Source organism: Panthera leo, chromosome D3 (genome assembly GCF_018350215.1).
Source record: "Panthera leo isolate Ple1 chromosome D3, P.leo_Ple1_pat1.1, whole genome shotgun sequence".
NCBI classification, from domain to species: Eukaryota; Metazoa; Chordata; class Mammalia; order Carnivora; family Felidae; genus Panthera; species Panthera leo.
The window spans coordinates 19,855,438-19,870,831 of record NC_056690.1 but is presented as its reverse complement, the minus strand read 5'-3'; the positions used below and the strand labels follow the sequence as shown (position 1 = coordinate 19,870,831).

The following is a 15,394-nucleotide window of genomic DNA, read 5'->3' as shown; positions in this document are numbered from 1 at the left end:
AATATGTTTATTATATATTTTTCCCAACAGCTGAAGACAACTTAATTATGGTAAAGACACCCTTGAAGAGTTACTACATTCTGAAGCCCCCTCTTATTCTCTTATATGGCAATCAGTTCTTTTTGCACTTGATCTGTTCCTGCTCCTGACTACAGCATAGGGATAATAAGGCACATGCCCTGTAACCTGCTGCGTGAGCTCATGGCCATGAGAAGACATTTACAGCACCTTGATGATTTGGAAAGACCAAGTGTTCTTGATACAGGATGAATTTTGTTTGGTCTCTGAGGCCATGAGCTGTGATCTGGTGTATGACCCTGCACCTAGTAAGTCTCATAGTGTCACTTATAGAATGGGCCCAGGAAATAAAGACACACTCCACCTCTGAGAACTCAGTTGCCAAGCCAGCCAAGGAGAGAACCCAGAACATAATCTGGGATGGAGATGTTGGCCCCAGACCATGGGACCAGGCTGCTCCTCCCCTCTCTGTGGCCCTTGGGGCTGAGCCCTTCTCTGAAGCCACAAGGCTCCTCAGCAGCAGCCCCTGAGGCCTGGCTGATTTGCATGAACAGCAGGTCTCTCCAGCAAGGGGATAAGAGAGGCCCGTGAAGAACTTTGGCCAGCCTCTGGTCTTGGCAGTGGCATTGGGGTGCCTCCACCATGGCCTGGACCCCTCTCCTCCTCAGTGTCCTGGCATACTACACAGGTGCTGTGCCGAGACTCACACCCACCCCAGCCTCAGAGATTTGAGACAAGACTGGGTCTGACTCTGAGCTCAGCAGGACACTGCCTGTGGTGGGGGGTTGGGGGGGGCAGGATGCTCATGACCTGCTGCAGGATGAGGGGCTGGAGTGGTGAAGTTCCCCCACTGTGCCCACTGGCTCTGTGTGAGCCCTGAGGGGCTGCATCTGACCAGAGAAAGGGGGGGGGGGGCAGAGTTCTTATTTGTTCACAGGCTCCATGCACCAGTGAAGCCTGGGGACTGCGGTGGCTGAGACTGATGGGAAGGGGTACCCTGTCCACCCAGATTATCCTTAGATCTCAATCCGGGTCAGGCAGGTGAGAGCTTCCTAAGGATGAGACCCTAAGCTGAATGTCCACCTTTCCTTTTCTCTCTTGCAGGCTCCGTGACCTCAAACAGGCTGACTCAGCCCCCTTCCATTTCAGTGGCCCTGGGAGAGATGGCAAGGATCACCTGTGAGGGAAACAACATCGGAAATACATATGTTTCCTGGTACCAGCAGAAGCTGAACCAGGTGCCCCTGATGATTATTTATCGGGATAGCAACCGGCCCTCAGGGATCCCTGACCGATTCTCTGGCTCTAACTCTGGGAACACGGCCACCCTGACCATCAGCGGGGCCCGGGCCGAGGACGAGGCTGACTATTACTGTCTGTCTGCTGACAGCAGTAGTAATGTTCACAGTGATACAGGCAGATGAGGAAGTGAGACACAAATCCCTTCCCTGTCTGTGTCACACTGTCCTCCAGCCCCAGGAGGCCTGTAGACAAACCAATGAGCAGGTCTGGCCCAGGTCCCCAGGTCTGAGGTCTGCCTCCCCCTCCCAGCCCTGCAGGCAGGCTCTACAGAGGATATCTAAGGGACAACACAAAAATTACTATTGCAATGAGATTCCATTTGTTTGAAGAGACAGAGCCACGACTGAACATGCTCTGTGCAGATGTGGATGACATTTCAAGGGGGCCACATCTCACTTCTGGAGATGAAAACTGCACTGGATGACACTGAGAACAGATTAGATGCTGCAAAAGAAGAGAGCAGTAAACTCCGTAACATCAAAATAGTAACCATCCAAAACGAAATAAGACACAAAGTCTGAAAGAAATGAACGTAGCCTCTGCTGGTGGCCGGACCCCTCATGCAGCCTACCAGGCATGTAACTGGAGTCCCCCAGCAAAGAAGATGGGGGAACAGAGAATGTGGGTAAAGAAATATTGGCCAAAAACGTCACAAGTATGGTGAAGACAATTGCTGACATATTCAAGAAGTTCAACAAAGGTCAAGCTCAGGAAGCAGGAGGCACCACCAATGCCAAACACGTCACAGTCACACTGCTGAACACCAGTACAGAAGGGACATCTGTAAAGCAGCCAGAAGGAACATGCATGTCCTATGCTAAGAACAAATATGGTAAAAGCAGATTTCTTATTATAAGCCACGCAAGTAAGAAGACAGCAGACAAATATCTTTTAAAAACACCTATTAAAATATGTGTATGGGGCACCTGGGTGGCTCGGTCCGTTGAGCGTCCGACTTCACCTCAGGTCATGATGTCGCAGTTCGTGGGTTTGAGCCCTGTGTTGGGCTCTGTGCTGACAGCTCAAGCCTGGGGCCTGCTTCAGATTCTGGGTCTCTCTCTCTCTCTCTCTCTGCCCCTCCCCTGCTCTCTCTCTCTCTCTCTCTCTCTCTCAAAACTAAATAAAAACATTACAAAAAATTTTTTCATCAAAATAATTTTGTAAAATAGAAAAATCTGTCAACCTTAAATTCGTTATCCAGTGAAAATATCTTTCAAAAATGAAGCCAAATAAAACTTTCAGACTGTACAACTTTACATAATTGATCACCCACAGACCTTCACTGCAACAGAGAGTGACAGACACTCCTCAGAGAGAGGAGTACTATATCAGATAGCAACGTGAATCCACACAAAGGAATGAAAAACAGCAGCTATGGGAACTACATGGACCGATATAGAAACATCTGTCTTACATTAATGTTTCTAAAAGATCACTGTGTAGAGGCGCCTGGGTAGCTCAGTCCGTTAAACATATAACTGTTGGGGCGCCTGGGTGGCTCAGCCGGTTAAGTGACTGGACTTCGGCTCAGGTCATGATCTCACAGCTTGTGAGTTCAAGCCCAGTGTCGGGCTCTGTGCTGATAGCTTAGAGCCTGGAGCCTGCTTCGAATTCTGTGTCTCCCTCTCTCTTACCCCTCTCCCACTCACAGTCTGTCTCTCTCTCTCAAAAAAAAAAAAAATTTAAAAAATTTAAAAAATTTAAAAAATTAAAATAAAAAATAACTGTGTAAAGCAAAATATAACAGCAATATACCCTAGTTCATGATGAATCTCAAATAAAACACATGACTGCCATAGCACAAAATTGGGGGGTGGGCGAGAAGAATGTATTTCAAAAGTCTTATGCTCCATGTGAAGTGATGTAAAATCACAGGAAGATAGACTTTGGGAGGTAGATTCGTGCTGTAAACCCTAAAGAAACCACTAAAATAAAACCTTTCATAACAAAAAGAGTTATATCTCATAAGGTGTTTCAGGGTTCTCCAGGGATAACCAGTAGGAGATACACACAGCTGACCCTTGAACAACACGGGTTTCAACTGCTCGAGTCCAGTTATACACAATGTTTTACACTACAGTAATGTAAACGCATTCTTCTCTTCCTTATGATTTTCTCCCCAAATTTGTATGCTTTATTCCCACATGACAGCCAGGGGTGGGGAGTGCTGAACAGCCAGACAGGTGGAAGGACCTTCCTCCAGTAGAGGGTGCCTGTCCAGTGTGCGTTCTGCCCAACCACATACATGGTTTTCAGGAAAACAGTAAGGGTACCTCAAGGAACACTCTGAGGAATGGGGTCTCAGTGGGGGGTGCACACCTGTGGAACTACGGGTAGCAGAGAAGTTTCTTCTCTATTACCAGGGCCCTTCTGTGGGACCCACCATGTCACCACACAGCCTTCTTGTCAATGAGGAACTTGGTGAAGTTCCATGTGATGGCATTTCCCAGCATGCCCCACCCTTGGGCTGGACTTCCATCCACATCCACAGCAGGAGGACCTTGCATTTCATGCAGATTTTGCTGTACCTGGGGAATTTGACCTTATAGCCAGCGGTGAACTCTTTGATCTGCACATTACTCTCTGGCTGCTGCCTCCAACTGGCTCCATAAACCACACTCGGCATATGGGGCTCACAGGGCAAGGAGCTGAGTGTAGTTCACATCTGTGTTGCCTCATTGTTAGGGTATTGTTGGTGACAATGCACAGGCACTCATGCAGATCAACCATGTGCCCATCAATGCCCTTAGCAGAGAATCAGTGCATGAGGTAAGCACAACCTCCATCCTTGCTGGAGTCTCACATGGTGCTGGCCAGGCAGGGGCTCCCGGGGCCCTGCACAGCAGCACCAGCTACATGAATTTTCTTTTTCTTTTTTAATGTTTACCTATCTATTTTGGGGGGTGGGGGGAGGAGCAGAGAAAGAGGTGGAGAGAGAGAATCCTAAGTAGATTCCGAGCTGTCAGCACAAAGCCCTATGTGGGGCTCGAACTCACAAACCATGAGATCATGACCTGAGTCGAAATCCAGAGTCAGATGCTTAACTGACTGAGCCACCCAGGTGCCCCAGCTATCCTAATTTTCTTTTTTTTTTTTTAATTTTTTTTTAATGTTTATTTATTTTTTGAGAGAGAGATTGACAGAGTGTGAGCAGGGGAGGGGCAGAGAGAGAGAGGAAGACACAGAATCTGAAGCAGGCTCCAGGCTCTGAGCTGTCAGCACAGAGCCCGACGCGGGGCTTGAACCGTGAGATCATGACCTGAGCTGAAGCCAGGCGTTCAACCAACTGAGCCAACCAGGCGCCCCTGAGCTATCCTAATTTTCTTAATTTTCTCTTAAAAACATTTTAAGCTCACTTTTTTGTGAGAGTACAATATATAATACATAGAACGGATGAAATATATGTTAATCAGCTGTTTATGTTGTCAGCAAGGTTTCTCATCAATTGTAGGCTATTAGTACTTAAAGTTTGGGGGAGTCAAAAGTTATAAGCAGATTTGTGACTGCACAGGGGTCAGCACAACTAACTCCTGCTTTGTTCAAAATTCAACTGTAATACAAATTTTTCACAACGTGTTCCAAAAAATAGATGAATGTGATAGACTTCCTGACTGATTTTACGTAGCCATTGTTACAATGACACCAAAAATAGACATCACTAGAAAACTATAGACCAATACCTCTTACAAATATGGGCACAAAATCCTCAACAAAACACTATCAAACCAAATCCAGCAACATACAGAAAGAATTAGACGCCATGAGCAAATGGGACTTATTGCAACAATACAAGGTATTTTAACATACAAAAAAAAAAAAAAAAAAACGATTAATGTACTACATCATACCAATAGGATAAAATACAAAAATCACATGATTATCACAATAGATTCAGAAAGTGCATTTGACAAATCCAACATCATTTAATTAGAAAAACACTTAACAAACCAGGCATATAAAGCAACTTGCCTGTACTTGACAAAGGACATTGATAAAAGTCACGTAGCTAAAATCATACTAGATGGTGAAATACTGCATCCTTTTCCCTTTAAGATCAGAAATAGGAGGGGTGCCTGCTGGAAGCCAAGCTCTCCAACCAGCCTGACGGCAGGGCCCTGGCGGTGGACGGATCGGGACTGCAGGGCGGCCCATCGACAGTGAAGCTTCTTGCACTCCTACTTTGATGTAATTTGGCCCTAACGTTGGTCGGGGCAGCCCCACGACCAATGAAAGTACCTGGGGAATTGTCTGTTGGGGAATTGCCCTCCACAGGTCCCCTGGGAGAAGAACCACTGGGGAAAGAAATAAGGTTCCGCAAGGAAATTGTGCAGCCCTACATCTAGCCCTCGCCACCCCCTATAAAGACTCCTCTACCTAAAGGAAGGATAGCCCCATATATTTCCCAGCCAAGGAGGGAACAAATGGATTCCAAAGCCCCACTCCGGCAACAAAGGAATGTATCTATGGGCACAAGTTACTCCAACCCCCAGGCCCACTTGGCCCCCAGGAGGCATTCCAGATGATGACTGAACTTAGTCGATTAAGGTACAGAATGGTTCATTAGTTCCTAGGTGCATTGTCTCTCTGGGAATGCATAAGGCGTGGGTTTCTAAGGCCCTCTTGGCCCCCTCCTGGCACCTCGGACCGAGGCGAATTCTTTTGTTCCTCAAACCACAAATGGTTCGGGGAAACAACTAAGAGGTCATGTCCCTGTAACTGTTCCACTTGAGATGTTGAGAGATAGATGACCTTTCATGAAAATAGCAAAGCAAATGCTTTATAGACTATAGATAAACGTAGATACATAATGAAAATAATATGAAGAAATTAATCAATAAGCAAAGGGCAGGAGGGAACATCACAAGAAAATAACCATGTTGTTCCTTAATGGGTGATTACACATAGGAACATTTTTAGAATTAGGTAATGCCAGAAAACATAGATGACGCATGCTACAAGGAAATTGCTTACAAATATAGTGCCACGATAAAGCGGCCAGTCTAACACACTGCTGTTGTCTGTGTCCGTTTTATTTTTGTTTTATTTTATTTTCACTTTTTCGCCAACGCCATTCATCCTTCGGGAACCCCTGGACCTGCTGGAGCTGGACTCCGGCAGGTGCCTGGGTGGCTCCGTTGGTTGAGTATCCAACTTCAGCTCAAATCATGATATCAGGGTTCATGAGCTTGAGCCCTGCATCAGGCTCGCTGCTGTCAACACAGAGCCCACTTCGGCTCCTCTGTCCTCCCACCCTCTCTCTGCCCCTCCTCCCACTTGCCTCTCTTTCTCAAAAATAAATAAACATTTAAGGATCAGAAACAAGAAAGACAAGTGTGTTTTGTGCAGAAGCTCTGTCAGCCAGCTAAGTGTTCTCCTGTACCACAGCTGGTTACAGACTGTCCCCACTAAGCCACAGTTGTACGAGATAGAGAAAAGACAATGAATGCAGCAGGGGTTGGGGTCCTGGGCACTCGGGCCTCTTTCTCATGGGACTCATCTGTGCCTTCAGGACCTGGTAAAGCCTGATCTCATATTTACCTCTTCACACTGATGATGGAGAGCTGATGTGAATGCCCAGTCCTTAGCATGGTTGGTCACAAAGCACCAGTTCACACAGACAGCTCAGGTTATAGGGTCATTTAGTGGCTCGTGATCAGCATACATCCTCTGCTAAGATTCAGTAGCAACCAAAATCTTGGGAGATGGAGGCTTCTATTTATACAGATGAAGTAATAATTGGTAGGGTGCCCATCTATTTCAGTTCCAGGAACATATCATTAACTAGCCAACACCAACATATGTGTCAAATGATTCTGATTACCATTTGGTCCCACTAATCATTATGGTAGCCATCCCCACCTTGTCCCTTATGATAAAGTGGAACTGCGGGCTTTGTAACACAGCAAGGATCCCATCAACTACAACTTTGGTACCCAATTCAGAGCTCAGAACCCTCAGAAAAGATATGTGTATATATTGTAAATATATGTGTACCTCTACACACACAAGCATACGTGCATCTACAAACGTACACACCACAAACAATAAATATGCATGTGCACACATATTCAATAGCATACTCACACGTCTATGCGTAAAACTATATAATATGAAGGGATGTGTGACAGGAATTTGATGTCATGCGGAACACACACACATGGGTGAGCTGCAGATAAGCCACAGTGACTCAGCTACAAAAGGGCTCCTGCTTCCCTTTCAGTTTTCAGGGAAGTTCACACAGGGACTCCTCTCATGAGTCCCCTTACCTGGAAACATACAACAATGAGAATTCTAACCCATCACTCCTGTCCCCGAGGTTATATGAGAAAATAATCATCTTGGAACTCAAATAGTTTTGAATCACAGACTCCTAAGGTCCTACTGTCCCTGCATCCTCAGACAAACCAGACTCTTCTCCACAGGGACTATCTCCAGACACACTCTTTAGTTCTTGTTCCTTCTTCCCATCCTGACAGCAGCTCCAAGGTCACCTCTGCAGAGAGGCCTCCTCCAGCCTCTCACCACACAGCACCTGCCTGTCATCTTGTTTGATCTTAATTCATTGTCTACATACCACACAACACAGCACATTTTCCCATCACTATATTTATTCATTGATTTGTTGTGTTCATTATTATCCTAACTGGTCAGGAAATTGTTAATGCAATACATGCACATCTCAGTCAGAGGCATGAACATTCATAAGCTCATTTTTCTCCCACAAAAACAGCTCTGAAGTCAGATGTGTTTCTCCAGGTAGTCAGCAATTCCGTGAGGTCCCATATCTGCTCACTTTTGGTCTCACCATCACTACTGTGAAGGACTTGCTTTTCATTGTTGTTGACAACAGACCTCGGAATGGCTGCTGCAGCACCAACTATCACATCCATGGTCAAGAAGAAAGCACTGCACATTAAAAAAAATTTCTTTAAGGGGCACCTGGGTGGTTCAGTCAGTTAAGCATCCGACTTCGGCTCAGGTCATGATCTTGCAGTTTGTGCATTTGAGCCCCGGGTTGGGCTCTGTGCTGACAGCTCTCTCTCTCTGCCCCTCCCCTGCTCACACACACTCTCTCTGTCAAAAATAAAACTTTAAAAATTTTTCAAATGAAAAAGAAAGGCACTGCATGTATCTAGGCTGGTTTTCCTTCACAAGAGCAAGTGTCTCAGGAAAGAACCCCAGCTGACTGACACATCCATGGGCAAGCACTGGGCCACAAGGTCAATTGTGGCCCGGGAAGACCTGAGAATAGCAATGGTCTGGCTTTTAAATGAGTATTCAAGACAAGATCCAGATAGAGACTGTCTGCTGTATCACCAAAGCATGTGTTGTCCAATATACTGCCCCACAAACAAGATGGAAATTCTGGGACAGGGACTGTGTCTTGTTCACACTCATCTCCCAGGATGGAATGTCTGCCAGACAAAGTGGGTCAATAAATGCTTGCTGGTGAGAGCTCTCCTGTCTCCAACCTTGGACTAACAGCCACCACTGCCCTATTTTAGCCCTGCACCAGCAGCCAGAACCAGTAGGAGGAGGACTCTGAGTCCTGTGCCCCCTGGTGCCAAGCCCCAGACCCACATACATGACCACCCACCACCCAAGGTATGTGTAGAAATACCTCCTGTGCACCTTGCTTTCTCCTCCTCCAAATGAGCCTGCGCATACATTCATGAGTAATCTGATCCCTTCCTGCCTCATCTTGAGACTGGCAGGGACTACTTAGAGGCAGGCAATTCCTCCCCTGGGGCCAGCAGTCCATGGAACAGGGAATCCTGCTCTGAACTGTGGATTCTGAACCTCCACCTGACAAAGGACTTCCCTGAGCCCCCAGCAGCCCTGTGTAGTGGCCACCAGGGGGCAGCAGAGATCACCTGGCAAAGCCACCTGCAGATGATGGGGGAGGGTCTGGGCATCAAGGCTCCTAACAGGGAGGAAAGGGTGGGTCTCCAGAACCTGAGACCTGAGGGGAAAGGTGTAGGTTTTCTGCAGTATCACCTTGACACTGATCTACAGTTCTGACTCGGGGTGTCTCACATCTGTCTTCTGTAGAATTTGCCTCTACCTCTAGCACAGGTCCAGCACTCCATGCCTCTCCAGCCCACCTCATTTCTGTTAAACTCAGTCACTGTCAAACCTACCTCAAGCTGGGTCTGCCCCTGGTAGAGTGCATCCTGGGGGTACTGAGGCACAGCATCTATGATCTGTCTCGGCAGATCTCCCCAAGAATAGACACTACAGCACCTCAAGGGCTCCTTAAAATTCCATGTGCACTTAGCAAGGGAGGAATTTGTTCAGGTTTGATGCTCACACACAGTGATCTGGGGTAGGACACTGCACTGACCTAAGCCTCCCATGGTCACCCAAGGGCAAAGACAGAACACAACCTGGGGTGGAGATGTCAGACGGAACTATGGGATCAGAGAGTAGATCAGAAGCCACTTGGATGAGGATGGGTCTGCATGGGCTGCCACTTCCCTCTCTGTGCCCCTTGGAACTGAGTCCTTCTCAAAAACCACCAAGTTTCTTAGCAGCAGTCCCTGAGCCCTGGCTGATTTGCATGAAGAGCAGGTATGTCCAGCAAGGGGATAAGGGAAGCCTCGAAGGAAATCTGCCCAACCTTGGATCTCGGGAGCAGAATTACATTACCCCCACCATTGGCCTGGACCCCTCTCCTCCTCAGTCTCCTTGCTCACTGCACAGGTGCTGAATCCAGGATCACACCCACCCCAGTCCCACAAATCTGGGACACACCAGGCCTTGATTCTGACTTCAGTAGAAGGCTACCTGTGGGAAGTAGGATGCTTATGACCCTGCTGCAGGAGGAGGGCTAGAGGGGTCAAATCCCCCACTGGGCTCACTGGCTCTGTGTGAGCCCTGAATGGCTGCACCTGCCCAGAGAAAGGAGCCAGGGGGTTCCTGTTTGTACAAAGGCTCCATCCACCAACCGGGCTCTTGGGTTCCATGGGGCCAGAGAGCCCCTGGAGCTCAATCACTGTGAGAGAGATGAGGGTTTCCTATAGATGAGACCCAAACCTGGAAGCCTACCTATTCTTTTCTTTCTTGTAGGCTCCGTGGCCTCCTACATGCTGACTCAGTCTCCTTCCATTTTGGTGACCTTGACCCAGACAGCCAGGATCACCTGTAGGGGAAACAACAGTGGAAGTAAAAGTGTTTACTGGTACCAGCAGAAGCCTGGCCAGGCCCCTATGTTGGTCATCTGTTACGGCAGGAACTGGCCCTCAAGGACCCCTGACCGATTCTCAGGCACCAACTCAGGGAACATGGCCACCCTGATCATCAGTGGGGCCCAGACTGAGGATGAGGCTGACTATTACTGTCAGGTGTGGGACAGTGGTAATGCTCACAGTGACACAGACAGACCAGGAACACACACCCCTTCCCCGTCTGTGTCACATTTTCCTCCAGAAGACATGTGCACAAAGCAATCAGCAGGTCTGACCCAGGTGCCCAGACCCAAGGTCCGCAGACCTCTGTATCCACCCACCCTTCATGCACTACCTCCTGAGGGTGATTTGGTGACACAGTGACACCCCACTGTGGTGTCACCCCTCTCCTGGGTTCACACATGCACACACCTCTGCCTGGAGTCCCTGACAGCTCACAGGGGTCCTCCTCACTGGGAGGAACTTCACTGCTCTTTGTTCAGAGAACTGCCTCCCCAGGTTTCTGTCCCTTCTCAGAGAGGTTCAGGTGAATGCTGATCTGAGGCCCCAAGGCACTGCCTCAGATATAGATATCCTGAAAGGTCCCAGCTTTAGAGCTCCCTGCAGGGATGAGGCCTCATCTGATGTCTCACTCTGTGTGGGTTGCTTCCCCCTCTGCCCAGTCTGACCTCCATCCTCCTTCCAGATCTCCTACACATGTACTTCTCCATCTCAGAGTCTGCTTCCAGGAACCCAGTCCAGGATGGCCAGCATCTCCAACACAGACTGCAGGGAACTGTGGAGGCCACTATATAAACACAAAGCTCTGGTTTCTCCCTGAAAAACCCATTACATGTGTCAAAATCCCCAACAGATCAGTTTGTTCCCTGTATTTTTAAACAATGACAAAAATGAAGATACACTAGCTACTCTGGGTTCTGACAGACAGTTGGGAGGGTCACATCCATCCTGATTGTGAATAAGGGACATTGGGGCAGTTGCCTCCTCCTACAAAGTGACCAGAAGATACTCAATCCCATAAGGGAGACACAAAATGGGTGCTTCCTCACTTCTCCCCCACAGATCTTGTAAAAGGTTCTCCCCTTATACCCACCTACCCAAAAATATAGACAGAAAACCATTCTGTGAAAAACAGTTCAGCCTGTAAATGCTGTCAATGCTGACACTTAATAAGCTACCACAGTCCCCCGTCATCCACATGAAATTCACCCACATCCCCACAAACTACAGTTTCCAATTAAGATAATGCCGGCAGCCATGTTTCCACCAAATATGATGAAACCACCCAGCGAACAATTACAAATATGTTCAGCCCTTCCTCCCCAAGAGGATTGTGGGCTAGGTATATTTATTTGTGTCCCAGCTGATTTGCTATCCTGTAACTTCATATTGAGATAGAAATCTAGGTATTGTTAACACATCTGATGTTAGATAATAATGGGATGAGACAGGAGAATAAAACAGAAATATATGATTAATATATATCCAATCATATTCATACAACATAAGGAAGATACACTTGTTACTTCTAATGTCCTCATTTCTCCCAGTATCCTGTGGTCAGAGTAGTGTCCATAATTACCTACTTCACTACCCACCCCATATCCACCTTGACCACAGCAATTATCTGAGTTAGTCATGATCCCTGCCAGTTCAGATGAACCAAATCTTCATTCTGGAAGATTCATCCCTTATCAGGCCTGCTGAACTGAATTGTGGTGCATTTATGACTGTGATCAGAGATGCAAGGTGTATTAGGGGACCTCCTGAATCCATACATACCCCTGCTCACCCCAGTTGTGTAGTAGAAACCTAGCTCCCCCATGAAGTCTCCGTGAATCACTCCAGCCAGTGCCCCCACTTTTCCTAATGATTCACTCCCAGAAGTAGGCAAAAGGGGTCATGGCACATTCTCACCCACCAGCCCAGGGCAGCCAACATCCCACTGGGAATTCACCCACCCCCAACACACAACCCACATAGCTGGTGAAAAAGTTCAACTTAACCACACCATTATGGCACCTATAGTTTGTTCAAGTTCAGTGACCAGGGCAGGACAGTTAAGCCTCAAGTCCCAGGTGGCCTAGTAGGACCTGGTTAGACAAGCAGAAGGAATAAGATTGTCCATGCTGGCTTAGACCAGAGCATGAAGCTCAGTGAGCACACAGTCCTCTTGGTGGGGGAGGGGCACAACAGATGTAGGTGCAGCAGGTCTGGGTGGGGCCCGGACATCTGCATGTGGAACAGCTCCCAGGTGAGCTAAGGGTGCTCTGAGGACCGCACTGCCAGTGGTTTCACTCTTGCTCACCTACTAGTTCGTCCCAGCACAGATGAATGGCCCACAGGGGGGCACAGTGTGCGGCACAGGTGCCCTGCTCTCCCTCCCACCCAGGGTCCATGCGGTCAGGGCTCTGCACTCGCCTGGGTCCACATTGCTGTCTCCCCTCAGACTTGAGCCATCAGTCCTGACTCAGCGTCCTCTTCTTCCTCCAGCCCCCTCCCCTCTCCTCTCCTACAGGTTCTGTGTCTCCCCTGACCTGAGACAGATTCCTTCCGTGTCTGTGGCCCTGGTCAGAGCAAGGATCCCCTGCTCTGGAGATAAGCTCAGGAGTGAAAATGCGTATTGGAACCAGCAGAAGCCAAGCCAGGACTCCGAGGAATTCTGAGGATCCTACATAGGGGCATGGTCACCCTGAGCATCAGCCAAACCCAGGGCCAGGACAAGGCTGACTATCGCTATACCACTTACCAAGTCAGTTGGGAGGAGCTGGCAGTGACTCACGGTGACAGGATGGGTGATGGGACAGAAATCCCCCTGCCCTGGCCTGACTCTCACTCTCACCCACCTTTTGAGCAGCTGCAGGTGAGGCCTCAGGGTCAAGTGTCCTCCCTGGTCCTGGCCCAGCCCCTGCAGAGTTGGAGAGTCCAGCAAGTTCTATGCCCTGTCTCTGTTTATCATGCTGAACAATGGCAGAGTTGGGAGGCTATTCTGACCATGGCTGTAATTAGGTTCCATGGTAAAGAACAAATATTTAGGGTGTCATTATATACCACATGAGCCCAGATGTAATCAGGTGTCACTCAGGAGGGAAGACAGCTCTCTCAGACAGCACAGTCCTCTCCTCCTGGGTACAGGCAGCCTGGATGGTCCCCAGGGATTATGTCTCCTCTGGTTCCTGGATGAGGCATCCCACATCCTGAAGGGCTGTCTAAGGTTCATGAAGAGGGGAACAGAACCCTCCTGCCCCAGGCCACTCCCTCCTTAGGTTTTACAGAAACTGTGGAAGAAGTGCAGACACCATCTTGGGTCCCACATGGGGACTTACTCCTACCACCACTGTCCTCCCATTGTCCCAGATCCCATCACCTGCAGGTCTGACCCTCAGCTCAGGGTCCTCTCCCAGCCACCCTTCCCTCTCAGATGCACCCCCCTTCATGTTCCTGCTCAGCTCAGTTAGTAGTGGGATGTTGGAGAAAGCAGTGATAGGTAATCCATGTGGGACCCCAGACACAGCGACAGGACCAGAGGCACATGTAGCACCCTAGTCCTTGTGGCTGCATTTGGATAAGGGAGGAGCAGAGAATAGTAACCACTTCCCTGAGTGGCCCAGCCCCCAGGTGACTTAGGTAGAACCCACAGCTGATCTGAGCCCACCTGTATCAAACCCCCACCCCAGCATCTTCCTCTCAGAGGCCCCTCTATGAGCCCATCAGCTGCCAAGGGACCCTGGCTTATTACCCGGAAATGGACTCTTAGGACACCTGACCACACCCTCTGTGCCTCAAATGCTCACCTTAGGAGAAAACACCATACAGGCCCTTATCTGGATTGGAAATTCAGGTCCCTCAGGTTTGTCCTCTGCTTTCAGATCCTCTAGCCACCCCTCTGCTTCTCCCCAGGGCGCTACTGGGCTTTTCCCACATGATTCTCACTGGTTGTTTCTTCTTTCCGTACATCACTAGAGTAGCTGCAGAGTTACCACTTCGAGAGGACTCTGTCTTGTTCATACAAAATTCTCTTGATGGAATATGTGCAAGAACAATGTGGGTCTGAATAAATGTCCACTCTGTGAATGTTGTCCTGTTTCTGTCTCTGCGGCATTAGTCCCAGGTCACCCCACACACACACACCAGTCCTGCATCTATAATTGGAACCAGTAAGAGCCATCCTCTGAGTCCTGTGTCCCCCAGTGCTAAGCTATTGTCCCACATGCATGACCTCCCACCATCCCCAGGGACAGGTGCAAAGACGCCTCACCGAAACCTGGGCTCTCCTCCTCCAAATGAGTCTATTCATGTTTTCATGGGTAATCTGGGGCCCTCATGCCAGGACGTGAGGCAGGCAGGAGCCATGCATAGAAAAGTCATTCCTCCCTGGGGCAGCAGTCCATGGAGCAGGACTCAGCATCTGAGCTGTAGGTTAGGAATCTACACTTTACAAGGGAGGCCCTAGCACCTCCAGCAGCCAGTGTGGACTGGCCACCAGGGGGCAGCAGAGATCACCTGCCAAAGCCACCTGCAGATGGGAGAGTCTGGCCATTAGGGCTTTTAACAGGCAAGAGGGGTTAGCAACCAGGACCTGAGACCTTCAGGTTATTTGTCATTGGCCTACAGTGTCATCCTTCACTCTCAAGTACACATTCTTCAGGGTGTATGTGTGTTGGGTCCTGCTCATGGAGACATTGCCTATTTCTCTAACACAGGTAGAGGTACTTGGTCTGCCACCAACTCACATCCCAGCTCACTTTAATGGAGCTAAAGCACTGTCACTGTCCACAAACACCAGTGCTCCCTGTGAGCACGTTTCCCACTCCCTCCCCTTACCCTGACGGACACAGCTGCTCCTCCTTCCTGGAAGTTCCCCTACCTGTCCCTCCACTCATCTC

At 48.7% G+C, this 15,394-nt stretch overlaps 2 protein-coding genes, 1 long non-coding RNA gene and 2 gene segments (V, D, J or C); 4 read left to right on the top strand and 1 right to left on the bottom strand.

The window, feature by feature from the left end:
* The window catches only part of LOC122203332 (immunoglobulin lambda-1 light chain-like), a 614,033-nt gene that overhangs the window by 471,717 nt on the left and 126,922 nt on the right, over positions 1-15,394 (top strand). The window lies entirely within an intron of this gene.
* LOC122203331 overlaps positions 1-15,394 on the top strand; it is an 803,799-nt gene that overhangs the window by 702,700 nt on the left and 85,705 nt on the right.
* Positions 1-15,394, top strand: part of LOC122203328 (immunoglobulin lambda-1 light chain-like) — an 814,466-nt gene that overhangs the window by 736,575 nt on the left and 62,497 nt on the right. The window lies entirely within an intron of this gene.
* The window catches only part of LOC122203330, a 277,599-nt gene that overhangs the window by 209,488 nt on the left and 52,717 nt on the right, over positions 1-15,394 (top strand).
* Positions 7,936-14,167, bottom strand: LOC122203357. 2 transcript variants are annotated; one of them, XR_006195137.1, is made up of 4 exons: positions 13,355-14,167; positions 11,177-11,295; positions 10,369-10,462; positions 7,936-8,226 (listed from the first exon to the last, which is right to left on the bottom strand). It is a non-coding gene; the product is annotated as an uncharacterized LOC122203357 (long non-coding RNA). The 2 variants fall into 2 exon arrangements; XR_006195138.1 differs by lacking the exon at positions 11,177-11,295.